Below are 8250 nucleotides of genomic sequence, written 5' to 3'. Positions count from 1 at the left end.
TTTAGATGCAAAACACAATGCCAAGTGCATTTGCTCAGGTTAACAATACAATACTCATCAAAACAACTTTTAAAACAGAACCAAATATAAAAATATATCAAGGAAGCAAATTTCAAATGCAAAACTGAAAACAACCATCAATAGCATCTACAGTCTAGCAATGACCAAACCAGGGTACAAACAACAAACTACAAAGCATAAATAAATGCTGATGAAAGCATTCCATAAAACATTAAAGAACCTGAAAGCAAACTTATAGGAAGCTGAACTGAAGTCTATGTGCAGCGTGCACTAGATATACATTATGGAAGAGCCCAGACTAAAATGAGATGTTATTGTTGATGTTGAAAATCAGAACAAATGCCACATGTTACTTTATTTGCGTCTGGTCGGCATAAAACAGAGCTAAAAAAAATTGATGCAAATTCATTGATTACCTATCCTACTCTATGTTCTGTCCCACCCTACATTACGAAAATAACACACCAATTACCTGCAATTGCCCTTACAAAAAATCAAAATATTGACTGGCATGCGGCCCAAACATAACGCAATACAATACTGGCGCACTTTCGACATTCTGACAAGGATTGGCATTTACTGCGTCAATTTTGGTCTCTGAAGCGAAGGAAAGCTGTCATTGATGACGCAATAATAATTTTACAATCAATTTTTCTGTCTTGGTTTTTGAATACCTCAAAATAGCAGTTATACATGTTACAAAACCACGTAGCTGGTCGCATTTATTTCTTTTGTCTTTTTACGTCCTTATCATTTGTATGCCGATTGCCGAGAGAGGATCAGCCGGAGAGCATTACCAAGACCAACTATAAAATTATTACATTTTATTTAGTATTTACTGTCTCTTTATTTCCTAACCGGTGATTAACCTCTGAATTGTAAAACTTTAGCTGTTGTGTAAAATAATATTATCAGAATGGCACATTAATATGCATTATACAACGGTGTTTTCGCAACAAGTTCGCACTAACTACGGCTGCAATAATTTAGTCGCTGTAACATTCCTTACAATCAGCTGTTGGTGACGCTTCTGACGCATGTTTCCAAAAATGCGTGGTTCATTGGTTAGTTGGTTTTTGCTGGGCTTTTGCATGATTTGTTTTATGTGTAGATCGACTGGATACGCATTATTCACCGTGTCACTATTTATTTTTAACTGGAAATCGCATATCTTTTTATATCAACATTCATTTTGATAACAGTATCATTCCAGAAGCCTAACATTGAGAGGAACCAGAGTGAAATTTTGATCCTCAGCCAATGCTGAAGGGTAAGGTGAGAGAAAGATTTTACTGAATTCTTTTCAGAAAGGAATTTCAAATGTATTGATGCATTATTCGTTTTCCATTATCCAGTGTGCACTTCCTGAGGACTTAGCATAGCAATTTCAAGTCCTTACTATTTGTTTGGCTGTCTTTTTCTGCACAACAATGAAGCAAGTAAGGTTTATATAGCTCTAGCATTGACCCAGCTGTATTTTTTCCTTGCAAAGGCAGGTTTTTAAAATTGCGGGTTTTTAGCGGGTTCGGCTCAGCCAAAATCAGCTTGCGGGTAGTTGTGGTTGGGCAAGGGGTAGCTGCGGGGCGGGGCGGGTAATGAAATTGCAAATTTGGTGCATCTCTACTCGGAAGTTTACCGGCCGATTTTTAAAATTCAAACGGCGTTCGATAGCCCCACCAAGGAACTACCTTGTGACGAAACTTCATTGACCTAGGTCAACCCGATGACGTCACAGGTCTGGTCAAAGTTCGGATTTTCACCGTTCACAGGCATTTCAAGAAATGTGTTGTGAAATCGGGTAAATTGGTAAGTTATTGAAAACCATCGATGGTACATTGTTCGTCAAACACATACTTCGCTATCTGAGGTCACTGATAACAGGTCAGGTCACAGAGGTCAGGTCACTGGGGGGTCACAATATGAAAGTGTCGTGTGATACATGTTTTATGGTCCATTTTACATGACAAATGCGATTATGTGGGTCAGGCAGCCTTTGGGGCCAGCTAAGGTCACGTTTTGGTGAAGGTCAGGTCAAGGTCAGGTCATAAAAGGTCAAATTTCAAAGTTGATATTTTTGCATAAAATGGGTATCGATTCGATGCATCTCGTCACGGGGAGTACAATGGTGGTCTTTGTTTTGTCCTACTTGGTCTAGAATTGCCAAAAATTGAGTTTGAAAATTTGACGTCATCATTTTTGAAGTTTTTTCGCTATAACTTGGCCAAAAAAACGAGATATCGATCTGAAATTTTGTATGTAGATAGAAGACGGCAAGTTCTATCACATATATTCCGGTTTTTTCGAAACTAAAAAAACTTTTTGGATTTTTTGGCTAATATAACCAAAAATCGCATTTTTTATTTTTGGGGGTCAAAACTCAAAAATTTCAAAAATCCGAGATAGCGGTTTTGTAGCCCTGTCAATTCTATACCTTTCATGTCTTACTCATTTTTCTGTATCTTGAAAGCTGTAGTCCTGAGAGCTCTTCTCGCGAAGGTCTTTTTTCGGTCAAAAATGGCAGAACATGACGTCATTTGTGGCCAACCTATCATAGCCTCTGGAAAAATTTTTGGTCACAATGTGTAAAATTGATGCCCAAAGGGGTCCTGAAAGTTTGGTGGCGATATCTCCAGCTGTTTAGGAGATATCGACGGAAAAGGACAGGGGGGGGCGTTTCGCCCCCCCCCTCCTACGGGGCGCGGGTTTTAAAAGTATTTGTACTTATTTCAGGTCGTCTGTCCCGCGTGTCCGGCCACCCGCGCCTTTGGCGTGGGGGAGCGCGGGAGGGACAACTTTAGGTATCACCTGAAGACGTTCCACCGCAGCTCCGAAGCGCCGGACTTGCGCCAACGGGATCGCGCAGCACGAACACTGGTGAGTGCAAAGCTTGCATCGTCTTCGCTGTTGTCCACTAATTGAATGAATGTTGTCGCTGAATGGGTGGGATTGGTGCGATGCTCTCTCTATTTCAACTTGAGTCGTTAACAATATAGTGACAATATAACAAATATAAAGGCGACGGAATGACATCCGCGACCGAAAAACGTTGTCGTTTTGAAATAAGCAAATGAGCCGCAATTATGACAAGATGAATTTCAATAATTTCTCTTTTATTCCAGTGCATCCGCGCTACGTCAGAACGGGCGGCCCAGCGCTTAAGAGCGCCGCTGCTTCCGGAGGCCGCAGAGCCCGTGCTGGTGTGTAAATATGCTGACAACACTCGTATATAATGCATGCACTATACTCAAATAAATATTCCGATGAAAATTCTAACTCTGTATGTCGGTTTGCTGCCTAAGCTGTCATTAACTAACGATGATTCCCCTGGCTCTGTCACTAACGTTGTAAATGCGTGTACGTGCCTTCGCCAGTCGGCAATCCGCCGCCGGGAGCGCGCCGCCCAGCTGCAGGAGGAGGAGGCCCTCCTGCCCGGGGAGGCGCACCCGGAGCGGGTGCTCCAGGCCTCCATCCGCCTGGATGGGCCTGACCACCCCCTATTTTCCCATCACGGAGAGGTAAGCTAACCTAACGTTGCTAAGTTTACTGGAGTGCTGGGACTGGTGAACCTACTTGTTGGACGTCCTGCGTTCAAGCCTTTGCAAATTTGCTAATTCATTGGATAATCTTAGAGCTGCAGGGAGCTAGGTTTGGATGTCTGAAATTCGGCTGTTTGACGGAATTCGGATTGGCCTGCAGTACACCGAGACCAGCCGTTACTGGGCTCTGGCGCTGGCCCAGATCCTGGACCTGGCGCAGCTGCCGGCCGACATGGACTGGCGATCCATCGTGCTCGACAGTGCCAGCCTCGCCAGGGTCAGTTCAGATTATCATTTATAAACTATGTATTTGTGCTAGGAGGGTTAAACCTCTGGCAGGCGGGGAGGGGGGAGCGGTCGATGTGAGCCCCCACCATTAAAGTTTTTTTTTCAAAGATAGCTTAAATATGGCAAGGCGCAGCGCCGCCAAATTTGACACAGCCTATTGGGCAACGTTTTTACATATGACCTGAAAATTTCAGGTCCGGGTGGCCTTGGGTCAGGACACCAGGTCAGAAAAACCGGTACACGGTCATGGTCAAATTCCAATTTTCGTTATGCACCTATCCAACTCAGAGTTTTTGACTGATTTCCTTCAAACTTTTAGGATGTGTTAAGTTCACGGATTTGTATAACGTTTAATTCGGATTTTGATGTCACTGACCTTAGGTCAGTTAGAGGTCAATACGTTGTAATGTCAAGCCTATTGGAAATATTCAAATGACTAATTCAGAAAATATGCTTTGTTTTATCACTTAGCAGTTGCACAAATAAGTGCTCCCTGCTGGGATAGAATGGCTTCGTCTGACATGCCTTGACCAATGGCAGGGTGTGTACTCAGCATGCGGAGTTGTTAACGTTAGATATTGTTAGATACTACCTCCCTAATGTGCCGTAGGCAGATCATGGACGTGGTCAGCGCCACGCTGAAACGCCAGCCCCAGAACGGCGCCAAATTTCGGAAGGCGCTTACTCACTTTTGCACCCGCGTCAAGGAGGGCGCGTGGCGCCTTCGGTGCAAAAGTGTTGTAAGCGCCTTCACGGAGTTTAACGACGGCCTGCTGGGCCTATCGAGGCGCCATCGCAGAGGTAAGGGTCGTCTATCGATTAACTGACACATTTAAATACGTTTCCAATTGTTTACTGCATGTTTGAATATTCTTGCATAGCCTGTTGGTCTTTAGCTAATACGTTTGAATGTCTTCGATTAAGAAAAATGAGTAAAAATATATAGGTGATATTGTTATAGCTTGTTCGGCTGATAAATATATGTCCGTGATGATCAGCCACCCGTTTACCAGTGACGATCATGCACCGTCTATTTGGTCACTCCAACGTTGAGTTGCATGCTTGTTCTAACTCTAATATCTCTTACATTCAGAGCTCCATCTGAGCAAAGCCGCCCGCGAGGCCCGCAAACAGGAGACCACCATGTCTGTGGAAGACCGACGGGAGATCCAGCGCATCTCGGAGGCCTATCTCTCGTCGGTCCTCGCACAGCCGCCCGTCGTGCCCACTCGAGCGCTAGCGATCCAGTTCCGGGAGTAAGTTATTCATTCATTCGTCTGTATACACCTTGTAAAATGACCTAAAAAAGGCTAGTTCCATGCTGACTGCACGAAGGGAGAACAGTAGGTGCCCGTGGCAGTGCAGACTACGAGTGATGGATTTATGACTGAAATGATAACTAAAATAAAGGTTCAGGAACAATGCCGTATTGCCAGACAGAAATAACATTGTTGAGATCAGTTATGTATCAACAGTTTTACGGAGAATAGGAAAGGTGACGGAAATAAACTTTGATTAATTGATCTGCATAACAAGTTCGGTTATTGCGGGACAGCCTAACTTCAGGCGCTCGTCACCTGCGCCATCTATGGAGAAGTCTACGAAACAGAAGTACGCCTTACCTGAGTTATGCGTTAGAGCTGAATCTCTCTTTGGTCTTATCCCAATTTCCTTATCGTTTTTGTATCACCTTCAACCCACTATTTGCTCTAGCCAATTGCTCTACGAGTTTTTCGAATGGATGCAAATGCGATTTGAGTTTGCTTGTTTGTATTTGTTGTTGCGTGCTGATGTGTCACGAACTAAGGCCGCCACCACTAGGTCAGCTGGATTAGCTGGGTGACAGCTCTGATCGGCACAAGCGGCGTGGCGCAGTTTTGAGAGACCGAGCTGGGTCCTTTTTTGTCGACATTTTTGTGGCCAAATTGACGGGCAAGATTTAGTGAGTGACTGTATTGCACTGATGTCATGTTTAGTTACCCTCGTATGTCATGAAAATTGAAATGTCACTATCAGACTATCAGTGATGTAGAAACTTACTTTCTATGTGCTTTGTGAAGGTCAGGCATTGGATCTGATGGATGCTTTCCCCCACCCAAACATGTCCGTGCATATATCAGATTTGGTAATTGCATGTTACTTTCGCAGTAACCGATTGGCTGACGATATGTCAAGATAACTGGTCGATGAGCCACTGAACGATGAGTCAGCTGAATACAAAGGAAGATTTTAAGCATGAATTTTGCTGATTCCATTACGGGCAAATCACAGTTAAGTGGCCACAACATTTGTTTTTGTTTCGTTGGGTTAGCCCCTTCCGGTCTGACAAGGCCATTTCAGAGCCGGAAGGATGATAGGAATAAGGGGGAGACATTGGTTTGGGCAGGCACCCTAGAGAGTCACCGGGGCTGAGCCTATCCCGAAGTTCAAGCCGACCAGCCCCCCCCCCCCCCAAGTACTCGCTACACCCGGCCACAGGTGCTCTCCCTCGGGGGCAGCGGTGCCGCTCCAAGGGAGCAAGCAGCCCACATGAGATAAAGGTGCCTGGAAGCATGCTTTAACCCTCGCCCGTATTGGTGTTTTCCCAGCCGCGAACGTATAAGGGGGGGGGGGGTCCGTTGGACCCCCCCCCCTTGCCGTTTCGCCCCTGATTGAGCTAGAGCTTCGCGGAAAAAACGAGCGTGTTGCCCGTGACGAGAGGAAGCCGATGATATCCAATTTTAAGGTCCTAGGTCATTGGTTGACCTTGCAGGTCAGGTCAATGACCCCAAAGGCGGGAAAATCGGGACCTGTTATTACGTCGTAAAATGTGGCTGGTAAGGGGTTTTTCGGGGTGCTGATCACGAATATCATATTAGTTTTGATCTCAGATGATGTCTTCATGTATTTAGGCCAGGTCGGGTCAGGTCAGGTCAGGTCAACCAGTAAGGGTACTCGTAGTAGGTGGCAACCGCCTCTGACAGCTTCGTAACATCTTACGAAGGCACCAAAACTACTTCGTAAATGTTCATATGGCTGCTAAATTCGAATTAAGCTCCAAAAACTGGCCTAGAAACATGTAAAACTCGAAAAAGTGAACCGAGGTCATCAAAGGTCAATGACCTGACCTGACCTTCAGGTGACCTTGACACCCACCCTAATGCATGGGGGCAACATCATATCACATGTTTGAACGCTTGAAGCCACGAAAAGACTGCAAACGCGCGGCTAATGCGAGCCGACATACGCCGAATCGCGATTCCGGCCAAACATGGTCTCGAAAAGTAGGTCACAGGTCAAAGGTCATTTGGGTCAGGGTCATGAAATTTTCAGGGTAGGTGTGAAATTGATTAATTCGAGGGTACTGAAAGTTTCGTCGCGATCGGCCGCTTTTTACGCGAGTTATTCGCGAAAAACCATGGGGGGGTCCGTTCGACCCCCCCCCCCCTATACGGGCGAGGGTTAACATGCTTCCAGGTTGAATTCAAATGAGGGCAGGCGGCCAACCACACATAAAGTGATTCATATGAACGATAAATAATACGCAAATAATGAATAATCGTGAGCTCCCTACTTTCTAGTGGTTTTCTGATGGAGAGTCAGACGTCAATGACGTCAGACAGCCTGACAAATGACCAAACATCTGACTGGAATCACAGGTCAGGTAGGCCAAATTTCAGCTATCCAGCTCAAACGGATTCCGAGCAATCGGAAAACGGTTTCAAGAGGTGGCACGAACCCCGTACCTTGGACGGCGAGGGCTAAGGAGGCTGTCCAGAGTCGGAGTCGGAGTCACGGAGAATCCACCGACTCGGCGGCGCTGGGCTGAGGGCCGTCACTCCGGTCTACACTGGAGGACGCCTGCAGCGTCGCTGGACCGAGCTGTGAGCCGGTGCGTACGATGTGCTCGATGGTGCTGCCATGTAGCGGCGGAATGAACAGGTCAGCTGTGACCAGAGGGCGCCTCGGTCGGGTTACAGCGCTGATATAGCGATCCGACAGGCAGGACAGAATAGAGGGAACATCAGGAATACGATTGATCAATGACTGTAAAACGGTACACCCAGGTGAATATATACGGCCGAGCATGACAAATGACTCCAGATCAGAGAATAGGTCTCGATACAACATTACGGAAGAAAATGGCACTTGTGACTTCCACAGCGATAATCAAACCTCCGCTTCTATCCCCAACTTCTTACCTTTGCTAGCTTGGCCTTGTGGCGGGATCACCCTCTGGCAGGGCAGCGGCTGAAGGCCCCTCTCCGACTCTACCCGGCGCCACACCAGCACTCCACCACTGTGACGGAAGGCAGCACGGTTGGAGCGGTAGCACGCGGTTGGACGGGGCAACACAGAGGGACTGAACGGACGGGCGCCTTGCTGAGGTCGTCCACACGGTAGCGCGTGCTGTAGTAGCGTCACT

The 8250-nt window shown here is 46.3% G+C and overlaps 1 long non-coding RNA gene across 1 annotated transcript; it reads left to right on the top strand.

Annotated features, from left to right (window-relative positions):
- Positions 1-2778: 2778 nt before the first annotated feature.
- On the top strand, positions 2779-3530 carry LOC122363678. Its single transcript, XR_006253407.1, has 3 exons — positions 2779-2895; positions 3141-3218; positions 3393-3530. It is a non-coding gene; the product is annotated as an uncharacterized LOC122363678 (long non-coding RNA).
- The last annotated feature ends 4720 nt before the right edge of the window (positions 3531-8250 follow it).

Source organism: Amphibalanus amphitrite, unplaced genomic scaffold (assembly GCF_019059575.1).
Source record: "Amphibalanus amphitrite isolate SeventyFive unplaced genomic scaffold, NRLGWU_Aamphi_draft 000634F_arrow, whole genome shotgun sequence".
In the NCBI taxonomy this organism is placed as follows: domain Eukaryota; kingdom Metazoa; phylum Arthropoda; class Thecostraca; order Balanomorpha; family Balanidae; genus Amphibalanus; species Amphibalanus amphitrite.
This window is presented reverse-complemented; position numbering and strand designations above follow the sequence as displayed.